An 8,786-nucleotide genomic window follows, 5' to 3' on the forward strand; every position below is an offset into this window, starting at 1 on the left:
CGCTAGTGTCCGGCAAGTACTTGCCACAATGATATCTGCATGTCTATCTTAGATGGGCACACACAGTCTCATCGCCGCACCACACACACGCACAGTTGCGAAAGGCGTTGAGTGGTGTACGCCTGCGTGGCTACCTCTTTCTGGCTCTCTCGCTTTCTGGGTTCGGTTCGTCTTGGCCCGGTCCGGTCCGGTCCGCACAGCTTTGGGCCATTACATTCGATTGCGTGCTGTGGCGAGTCAAGTGCAGCAAAGGTCCGCGCATGTGTCAAGCACACACACACTGCGGCACACACAGAGGGGATCACTTGAGCGACAAACAGTTTAGGTAACCCAGCAAGCAATTTGGCAGGAAAAGATGTTTAGCAACAATAATATTTCACTGCACTGCTTAAATTCCGGAACATCATCCAAAGCTTTTGAGAACTTAAGATTATTTTTTCAACAATTGTAACCATCCCATATGTTTACACTCGTTTTTTTTCTCAGTGGACTGGCGCATACCCACCACCCATTCCCATTCCCATTCGCAATGCCCCTTTCGATCCGCCCAGTACTTTGTACGATACGTTCGCTTATCTAGCGCCTTGAACTTGTAATGTTGGTTATTTTGTGCAAATATTGCGTTAATTAAAATATTTTAGTTGCGCCTCGTTGATAATGGTCGTCGTTGACGTCGTTTGTGGTTGTTGCCGTGGAGCTGCTGGTGTTCTGTTCGCTGACTCCCTTGGGGCTTCCTTGCGAGCTCTTGGGCCATGTGGTGTGTTACCGGTGTTGACGGCATTGCGCTCTTGCCGCCGACACCTTTTCCTGCTTAATGTGCCACCGCCAGTTGCGCATTGCGAGTTGCGAGTTGCCAGTTTCCAGTGGCAAGTGGATTGCAATTGCGTTTTCAGCCCCTCGAAATTGGCAGCACAGAAAGTTGGCATCTTCCGGCGCGGTGATTAGATAACCCAATCCAATCCCAATCCCGTGAATTCAAAGTCAGGGGCATCTGAAGGTGATGGAGAGCCCAGCACGTAAGCGCGTCAAATATTTGCATTAAGATGCCAGATAGCAAATGTTGCGTTTTAGCATTTGGCCGCTAAACATTTATAATTACTTAACGCATCTTATCGACCTGGCCCTGGGCAACTCAAAAGCGCGAACGAAAATAACTCTGATAAAATAAACTGCACTTCAAAGTGTCCGTCGAAGGTTCGACGCCTCGTCCGTTGTCCGTTGTCCGTTGCCCGCTGTCCGTTTCTGTTTTTCATGGCTTGAGACGTGGAACTCGAAGCTTGGACAGCGGGCACGCCCGGGGGCAAGTCAACGAACCCAAATGGAGCGTAACTATATTCAAACTGCCAGTCGAGAAGCCCCACACACTACAAACTGAACCTAAACCCACATGGCCCGCTCTAGGTCCATTTCGTGCAAAGTTCAATGCGAGGGTAGCTAAAGAAAAGCAAAAATAGAAACTCTTGCAATATAAAAGAATTTTTCAAAAAATGTCATTGATGATAAATTTTGTGCTTTCGTAGTAATGGTATACATGCTGCTACCCTATCCCTGCCTTCTGTTGGGAACTTACTGATTAACCCTCGCGATATCTGCAAGCAGCACATTTCGAATTGCACCCACGCATTTGTTGTAACAAATTTGTAGCGCGTTCAGGGGAGCACGTGACTCTGCAGCCGGGCCAAAAAAAAAAAACCAGCAGCAGAGGAACTCGAGCCAAGCCAAGCTCCCTAAATGCAGCACTATATCCCGATCTAAACGCCATTGCCGGGCGGAAGTTTGAGTGCTCCGAACCGCCCCACCCGACCGTCCATCCCGTGGTCCGGTGGTTCAGTCACTGTGCGGAGCAAAAGTAATTGATTTCCTTTATAGTTGAGACAGTTTCGAACTCAAATGGCTGCAGCGGCAACAACGTTGCCAACGTCAATGCCACAAAACCCTTGGCCCCTTCTTCATTTGTCCTTGCACCGCAAGAAAAATCCATGTTTAAATGGTTTTTATATTTCATATTAATCGTTAGATATAAAATGTTTAATGATGAGCTTTGCATTAAAGTTATATGGTATGATTTAATGTACTATTAGAAGCTAAAAGTCTTAGCGCAGGTCATTAAGCACTTAAACTTTAAAATGTATGCAATATATCATAATTAAATCATAATAATTTTATTGCTGGTAAGTTAATGACTAAAGTAAATTGTTTAACATGCCGTAATAGGTTGTATATATATGTTATGTTCTTTATAGTTGCAGTTACTGTTAAGCGACTGAATGCCTCCACAAATTTCATCGATTACTGTAAGTTCCTGAGTTTTTTTCTCACTGCAGTTACATGCTACACTACTCACATACTTTGGCTTCCTGTCTGGCCATCGCCTTTGGCCCGCTCTGTTTGCCGCACGTGTAAATGCTCCAAACATGTTGCGGTTTTCGGTTTGAACCTAACACTTTTTCGGTGTTTTATTGCCAGTGCCGTGAGATGTTTTAAATAAAGATTTTTTATTGTCAATGTGGGGAATAGTGTTGCGGCTTTTAGCTTTATATCACCCGAGACCGAATGCTCGACCGTAACACCTCACCATTAGCCCCTCCCCACCCACCACCACCTCCTCCACCGTAAATCGCTAAAGTCGGCATTCCACTTTAAACTGCCGAGGTCGGCGTGGAAAATGTCAAAGGGGAGTTTCCAGGCTGAAAGGTGCAGGAAACGCTTAGACCAGGCGACGCCAAATTAGCATTAGGAGCGTCGAGGAAACGGAAAATTAAAGGTAGTCTTGGCCGCGATCAAGAATTCCGAAGGCAGGAAAGTGGTTTACATTTATGTAGAGGAAAAAAATGGATACCAAAACTGGTTTATTCTGTTTAGAGAGGATTAAGGAAAGTATAGGTTCTCAAGCATTACATTACAAAATATTAAAAGGGGGCTTGTTAAGAAAGGCTTCGTTTTAATATTTACACAGCTAAGCAAAGCTAAATTTTTAAAATTCCAGTTATTGAGTTACCCCACCGTACACAAAAATCTTTAAAAACCTATAAATAGAAAACAAAATTTCACTTGCGGCACGATAGGCGCCGATTTCGACTTGGGGCGTTTCTGAGACCCGCAATCAATCTACCACATATTTAAAATACAATTTTATGTATATCACCTGCGACGGCACATGCCAAAATATGTTTTGCTAGTGTGACTTTTGATGATGTTTAACATTAATCGAACTGCTTATAAATTTGATAGATATCGTTTTGAAAATTGATTAATGAGCGGCACCGGGCCAGGGGTTTTTTTTTTTGTTTGCTTTTTGGTAAAGATAATGCGTTTAGCTGGCAGAAAGCGTTGAATATTTTCCCCCGAAAACTATTTTGGTGGAATACTTTTGGAGAAACCATCGCCGAGTCATTAATGAGACCAATTTGAAGCTCCGCTGGGACTGGTATCTGTAAACAAAATGCAAACAAACCGCCGACATAAATGATTTATTAGATACTGCACTTGACACCACCAGGGGAAATTCGCTGAGGAGGAGGACGAACTTGGGGATGTGTTGGCGCTGTTCTCATATGATGTTGCTCACGCTGATGCAGATGCGGCTGATGATGTTGATGATGAGCAGGCGGCAGTGATTCGATTTGCCTGAATGCAACATCACAGGCATCAGCAGCAGCAGCAGCAACCATATGTGGCAGGGCAACATTTATATGCAACATGCGGCACGGCAACGTGTGTTTTTCAAGCCGGTGATGAATGCCAATGCGATGACTGCTGTTGCCGTTGTTGTTGTTGGGGGCGCAAGTGCCAAATGCTTGCCTCCATCCGCCTTTGTAGGCGTGGCCATGCGGCACTCTCCTGCGCGGCTTGACTCCCACTTGAATTTGCATTACAAAGGCAACACAAATTGCACGCTGCTCTTTGTGCCGGCCTGATGGTGATGCTGCTCCTTGGAAAATCTAGGAAGATCCTCTCTGCAAGACAGAGGTGCAGCACCTGAGTTACATGCCCAGCAAATAATACTTGTTTTGTAACAAACATACATTTATGTATTTATTACTTTAATGATTTTTGGGTAGATATTTGACAATTGTATTTTAATTTTTAAAGTGTGCAATAAGTTTTCAAGCTACCCTCGCAAGGCCAGGTTTGTTTGTGAAAGCGTAATTGAATATTGAAATGCATTTTTCATTAGCGATGGGCCAGAGAATGAGATGTAAAGGGCCAACACACAACGGGCCTAGAAAAATTGCGTATAATGAAAATTCAATTAAAGTTTATTACCTTTGGCTTCAGCGGCTTAACCGCCTTTGGCCTTGCACAGGCTTAACCGCCCGGGGACTTGTGGTCTATTTGTTGCATTAATTCTAAAGCAGCTGTTTTCTCAAGTTCCTGACACGGCAACAGCAGTAACAACAACATCAGCGGCATCAGCAACACCAGCAACATTAACATTGCATCCCGGCAGCAACAGTTTGTAAATTGCATGCCTTTGTTGCGATTTTCCACAGAAAGTTTTTCTTCTGGGGTTCTCGGTTGCTGTCAAGGCGACAGGCAAACACCTTCATATCTTTTAATGAGAATAAATTGATGTTTTGGGTATTTTGTAGCTGCCTCCTTCTGATGCACGCAGATACTCGTGTTTGTGGGGAAAATGGAAAACAAACTTTGTCCGGGGGCCGGAAAAAGTTTGGTGTTAATCATTCTTAAGACGCTCGAGGCGAACCGGCGAACGGGGATTATTAGACAATTTGTTATTGATAGGCTGGGGCGAGAGGTGTGAAAGAAATAATTGAAATATGTGGAAAACAAGACGAAAATTATGAGCTTAATTTGTATTACAAGTTAGTTGAGGCCAGAGTTAGTTAGTACCAGCGAGGAAACGAAAGTTGGGCGTGCTAAAGGTGCTCATGCCCTGACCACCCAACTCATTACGAATGCTCACAGTAAAAACTTTCGCACATATCGTTTATAGAAAGCGACTCCCACAAGGCAACAACTCGCAACGACCCTTTTAGCCATGGAAAGTGTGATTAAAAAACCTATTATGAATGCCCTGCAACGACTGTATTCCCCCACAAACAGTCAGACATTAAATAAATGGCAGCCTGTCCGTCTGTCAGTGCTTCACTGTCCTTCTGTCGATGGAGTGGGCACACTTGCTCCACTTTTCCGCTGCTGCCGTCGAGATAACGCTGCGATATTGACCCAAAGAACTCAGAACTCTGGAAAACCGAAAGCTGTGAGCCTGAAATGGACTCAACTCAACTCAACTGGCGCAACTGCAATGCAAAAGTTGAAACTTATTATAATTTTAATGCAAAACATTATGCGAAAGTATAAAATTATATATCTCTGCCTGCCAGTTGTTGCAACTGCAGCGGCAACTCAAGTCGGTGGCCATAATTTTAAATGGGCAGAACCAGCAGCAGCAGCAGCAGCAGCAGCAGCATCAGCAACAGCAGCAGCAGCAACATCAGCAGCCGCAGCAAAGAATCAACTGTCATAATGACAGTTCTCTGTTTACGCCATCGCCGGAGTCGTGGCATCGCCACTTTGGACTTGGACTCGCTACTTGCAACTTGCAACTCGCGACTTGTTGCCTTCTAATGGAAATTATAATGTGCGGTGCAGTTGCAGTCTCAGTTGCCGTTCGACTTTTTTCCGCTCGGCGTTGCAGTTACTCTGGTAAATAGCCAAAAAGTTTTCTAAACGAGTAGCGGGCTAAACTTTATAAATTCACTAAAAATAATCAGCGAAATAAGTTTGCAAAATATTCCTAATTAATATCCTCATATTAGCTTGCGTTAATATAAAATATTACTTAAAAATCATACATATATAATTTTACAAGTAGAACTGGACTTTCAAAGAAGTTGGGTCTGTTTAAAAGTTTTTTTTACTCATCTTTAATATTTTATCATTTTTGTAATCCTTTGGGATTTTTCTATCCCTCTAGATATCCGAAAAATATTTCAAAATAATCTCACTTTACATATAAGCAGATGATTCAACAAGAGTGACACCATTAAATACAACTCATCTTCTACATATTGCTCAACGTTCTAATCTTTAGGGTATTCCCCAGTCGCCGCCAAAGTTGCTATCATTCGGTTCAGCTATTTTCCTTTCTGCTCACCTAACTGCATAGTTTTTGTGGCCATAACCGACCTCCAACCAGTTGAGTTGATTAGGAGCTGTCCGAGTGCCTGACTTTTTGCTCGACTGTCTAACTGACTGACTGGATGGCTAGATGGCTATATGGTTAGATGGCTATATGGCTGACTGCCTCTCGAGCTGACTTGACTCCTTTTGTTGCCCGGCGCGGCGATAACGCGCCGAAATGTCAATAAAAGTATGGCCACGGCTTCGCCTTGACTCTCGAGTGGAATGGAGTGCAGTGCGGCGGCCTCAAATTTCAAAATTTGATCAACGAAACCATGCCGGAGCGAGCATTTGAGTGACGTTGCGCTACTTGGCAGTCTTTTCGGTCTGAATGCCGGAATGTCCGGCTGTCCGACTGTCCCACTGACTGGCAACAACAACCTTGTCTAGCCTTGCCTGATACCTGAATGCCTGATGCCTGGATACCTACCCACTGCCTGGCCTGCCTGCCTGGTGGCCATTGTTAGCTGGTTTTTAATATTTATTTTGATGTGCGATAGATTCGTTTAGACAGGTGAAAGGCTAAATTGTCAATTTGCAAGCGGGCCAAAAGCAAAACCCCAAACTAAACCCAAGCCTGGTCGAAATGTAAACCGATTTTGGTCGGGCCAAGTGGGTCGCCTCGTTGACTTGTTTTTGATTGGGCCAAAACAAAAAATAAAAACAAAAAGCGAGCTGCAGACAAAATACCCACAATGGGCGCATTTCCATTTCACTAGGTTGTTATTTTCGGGACTTAAACTGAGTCAATCAGTGCACCCTTTATTCAGACATATCTATCAGTTTGTTTGCTCTGCTGACGTAGCTGGATGAGTGACTGGCTGACTGGCTGCCTGACTGACTGGCCAACTAACTAACTGGCAAACTATCCATACCTACAGTTTATCCCTCTTAACGGCTTCGTGCCCCGATTTTGTTTATTTTCGATGGTCCAAGCCATTGAGCATTTATGAAAAATTCTGCACGAAATTTGTTCGACCCAGTTTAATTAAGCCAGGAAGTGAAAGTATTTGCCAGCCAGATGTGCACTTTTTATATTGTTTTAGACAGCACATTTTGAGTTTAGTCTGCCTTTTCTGGATGAAATTACAGATGAGTTTCTTAAAGTGAAGCATTCCAGGGCAAAATAATCTATAAAGTGGAGTTAATTTGGAAAAGTCTATAAAGTCAGAAGTGCAGATCTTAAGGTGTGCAGAGCACAATGTTCGCTTTAATAACCTAAGCTTATTTATGGCTGCTTGGTTGTAAATGAAAATAACAAGCTCCGTTAAATGCTTAAATGCAATAAATACAATATTTTAAAGCTACTATGCAAACTACACGAATTGAATGCCGCAAATCCCCAGGTATATTAACCCAAATGACTCCGTTTTCACGCCAAACAAATCTTGGCAATTTAATGTCCATCGAAAAATAGAACAGCGGAGCACTCGACATTTGAATTTATATAGTAAACTTTTATGTGCTGCTTACGGTGCCATACACACATACGATTAACGGCCTTATAAACAAGTGCAACAAGGATGGCAGGAGGTCCTTTTGCCCTTTTGCTTGCCACGTTTGTTAGTTTTGCGATGCATCGTTTAATTTTAACGCTCAATTTAAAATGTTTTATGCAGCAGCATCGCGAGGACTCAGTCGCCACACATGCTGGGGCACCCTCGCATATGGGGGATATGGAGATGTGGGTGCCAGGGACGGAGAAGCTGGGCAACTGGGTATTCCTGGGGAGTGGAATACTACAAGGACATCGTGTCCTGGCCGTGGTCTGGTCCTCGGCTTCTGTTGCGCCTGCATGCAATTATCTTTTCACTGCCCTTTCCAGCAGTCCGCGCGCCATGTCCTTCGTCCTGCATCTTGTGCCTTGCAATAAATTAAGCTATCAAGTGTCCTTAATGTACAGTACAAGCAGTGGCCGTGGGAGCTCGACTTAATTTATAAGCAGACACCGCCCCCACCAGCCGCCCGGTCGCAATAATGCAGGCTGCATACAGTCCGTCGGCAATTATAAAGTTTTTATTTATGCAAGAATCTCGGCGGCCATTAAGGAATCGGAGTCTCAGACTCCCAGACCCAAAGACGAAAATGTGCTGCAGCAGCAGGTGTTGCATATGAAAATTATACGCTTCATAAACTCACCGCTGGCCACAGATTGAAACTTAGCTCCGAAAACACTGACTGCGATCCAGAAGGCTCCCCTTCCCCCTATCGCTATACCCATTCCTATACCATTTGCGAGCTCACTCGGAAACCCTAGACGTTTGTCAACCTTTTTAGAACCATGTCATACGATACTTTTATTCAACATCTTCATAATGATCTGGGGCAGGCAGGCATCTCGTACTCAAAGCCGAGAAACTACCTGCGCCAAATTAGTTTGACAATCTTTCAGGATATCTGTGAAATCTTTTGCTTGTGCTGGGGGATTCTTGTGGGAATCAAGCGAGTTGATGTCAAATTATTTTGAAGTGTTTGGACAGATTATTTTCCCCCGTTTTTATTATTTTTTTTTTTTGCGAATAATTTGATATGTGGCCATGATTTTTATTGGGCTGGGCGTAAACTTCCGCGGCAACAGCTGTTTTCCGTTGAGGTAAATGTGATTTTTCTACACATTTTCAAATCAATGCATTTGTAAC

The sequence above is a fragment of the Drosophila melanogaster genome, chromosome 2R (assembly GCF_000001215.4).
Source record: "Drosophila melanogaster chromosome 2R".
Taxonomy (NCBI): Eukaryota; Metazoa; Arthropoda; class Insecta; order Diptera; family Drosophilidae; genus Drosophila; species Drosophila melanogaster.